Source organism: Pteropus alecto, unplaced genomic scaffold (genome assembly GCF_000325575.1).
Source record: "Pteropus alecto unplaced genomic scaffold, ASM32557v1 scaffold207, whole genome shotgun sequence".
Lineage (NCBI taxonomy): Eukaryota > Metazoa > Chordata > Mammalia > Chiroptera > Pteropodidae > Pteropus > Pteropus alecto.
In genome coordinates this window covers 139,967-142,995 of record NW_006440149.1, presented here as the reverse complement: position 1 = coordinate 142,995, position 3,029 = coordinate 139,967, and positions in this window count along the sequence as shown.

Genomic DNA, 3,029 nt, shown 5'->3' with positions numbered 1-3,029 from the left:
AACTGGTTATTTAAATCATATATCAATTAATTTCTACTATTGGTTTGCCTATTAAACGAGTAAAGGAAACCAGGCTTGGTTAACATACTTCTTAAAGAATAAAAAACCTTTGGCCTAAAATCCCCTCCCCTCTCAGACTCTAAGAGCCCCGCCTGGCCTAGGGCCATTCCTGTGTGATGGTCCAATGATCCTTATCAAAAGCCAGAGGACCTGAGTTACTAGTTTCAGGGTCATTATCTGGATTTGGGGGAGAGGGCCTTTTTCCTAAAGAAAGGAGTAAAGAAAACTTAACAAGGTTTACTAAAAAAAAAAAAAAAAAAAATTAAAAACTCTGCAAGAGATGTTCCATATCATTTCCTGCTAAAAGCTTAAGAATTTTACAGGTGATGTCCCATATCACTTCTTCCCTCTTTTGATGTTGGTCTCATACATATGAGACCAGCTTAAGATGAAATTGCTTTGACGCTGTAAGAAAATTCTTCCCTTTGGTTTCAGTTTTGATCTAGATATTCAACTGGCAACAGACCTACAGGTGAGAGCGCATTGGATGCAGCAACAAGAGATAACTTCTACAAAGATAAACAAAATGAAAATAAGAAAAGAAATTATAATACACGCCATAGCATGGATGAACCTTGAAGACATTATGCAAAGTAAAATAAGCTAGGAATTGACGAGGAGAGATCAAGACCGAAAATTCTGTCCTCTGTTCAATATTGGACACGACTTCATGAATTAGTTTCACTTTTTCTTCAAAGAGTTGTCAGAGAGGTTAAAAGAACATAGTCCTTTAAATTCTTCACATCCATAGTTATGTCCGAGTAATAGATAGTCTATAGCAGCCCTGTTTTCAAGGATAGCTTTTCTGACCTGTCCTAATTTGTCTCTCATGGCATGGGTGGCCTGAGAGGTTCCGTTTAAGGCTTTTGCCATGGAGCAGGTTATTCTGTTGACTTCTATATTTAGAGCAATAGTCATAACCGGTACAATAAATAAAAACAAAGCAGTATATTCAGCCGGACTAAATAAGTGTAGGTCACTATTGCAGCTGGGGTCAAGGGTGAGTTCCCTGCAGTGCCTAGTTGGAGACTTTTGAGGCATAAATACAGTTAGTCTTCTCAGTGAACAAGGTCCCCCAGTACTGTCTTCCATTAATAAGGAACCATCCAGCAGGTAATTTAACATGCACACATTTGCATACCTTACAGAAGTAGTGGAGCTGCAGTTCAAGGTCATATTATCTGATATGTTAAAACATTATTTAGTACCTTTAGTAAATGTTATGCATTTTTCTGCTGGTGTTATAGTAGAAACTTTTAAAGAGAGCATAGCCTTATCCTCCCTGAGTTTCAGGTGAGGCCCTTTCTGTTTGTGTTGAGGGCTGACTTTCAATAGATTGCGGGGAGATAGTTGCCCTGCTAGTAGGAAACTCTAACATAGAGGTGGGTTGTCTACAAATGTTTTAGCCTTAGGTTCCCCACAAACATGCTTTGTGTGGTGGGCAAGGATTCTGCCCCCTTTTTTGGCTGTGTCCCAGTTTTCTAGACAAGGCATTTTCTGCACTGGATCCTGGTCCTGATTTATGGCAGAGAACTTCATTGCTAATCCTGTTCTCACAATGGGAAGAGTAAATTACATTAGGCTGACTATTCCTGTCACTGTACAGTTTGCATTGGAGAAAGGCCCATGGGATGGGTCAGGATGGAGTAGGTAGCTCTAATATCTAGTAAAAATTCAGTTTTTTTTTCCTTCCATCCATGTCGAGGATGACCTGAGGCTCCACTGTTGTGATCTTGTTGGATTTCTCTAGGACTGGAGCTTGCAAGATGCCCCAGTCCTGATGATGCCAATCATGGCCGACCGAGATCGAGGCCCTCCAGGCCTGCAAGGGTTTTATTGCCTAGGGTCACCTCAAGATGGTTCCTGTATTATGGCAACTAAAATTTGCACCTTTTTGTACTCTGCTTCCTTCTCTGCCCTGTCCCAGTTATTGAACATCCTAAAGACCTCTGACACCAAGGCAGCCTGTGGGGATTGTGTCTAGGCTCCAACTTTTAGAACTTCCTTTGAATACTAGGCACAGACCAAGTTATGAAATGCGTAATCAGGAGTGTGTGGACCTCAAACTTTGGGCCAATGTTAGTGTATTCTCTGAAAGCCCCAGAAAACTGGTCAAGGCAACATAAAACACAGAAATTATTTTGATGAAGTATGGAGTCCTTGTTTTCTACTCAGAAAACTTTTTCATAACATCGGTAGCAGACCAATAGTCTAAGAAACATTAAAACACAATTCTAAGTTCGCATTAGCTTACTTTTGGCATTTAAATTTCTAATCTCATTTAGCTTAATCACATAAAATTTCCTCTCAGGATTTTTCTTCATAAACCTTCTACTACTTTCCTCATTCCTTCAGTTTGCCTCTTTTCACTCATTCAGAAATAACCAACTTTAAGACAAATACCTTTCCTTCAATTCTCTTCAAAATAAGTCTCCATACTTTATATTTTCGGTTACCAAAAACATTTTCCTTTCCATCATAATTAGGATTCTTAACTGAACCACCATATTACATATAACACAAATATAGAGCAGAGGTCATGCGCATACTCTTATTTCCCCATCATCAGTATTTGTAACTTCCCTGAGGGTGCATATCTAATTTCCTCAGGGAGTGATGAAATAGATGGGGTCTCAAGAGAACTCACTTCCCCCTCAGAGTCTGAGAGTGAAGGAGAAAATTCCTGATTACCAAGATCTCTGGGAAGGTGCTCCTATCATTGGGCCAGCTAATAAGTCTGGGTCTTGGTGAAGGAGCACAGAAGCTGAATTTTTACTGGCACAGCAGTCCTGGCTTGCCCAGTCTTACCATTATACCAAGCACTCGATTAACTTGTTGGACAATTTTTTCTGGCATATTAGCTGATTCTTGAAGCATTAAAAGTCTGGGGGGTTCTATATCTGAGTTGTAATATTGCTCCTAATTTAGTTCAATTATCTCATCTTAACAAGGGAGCTGGAGCTTGGAAC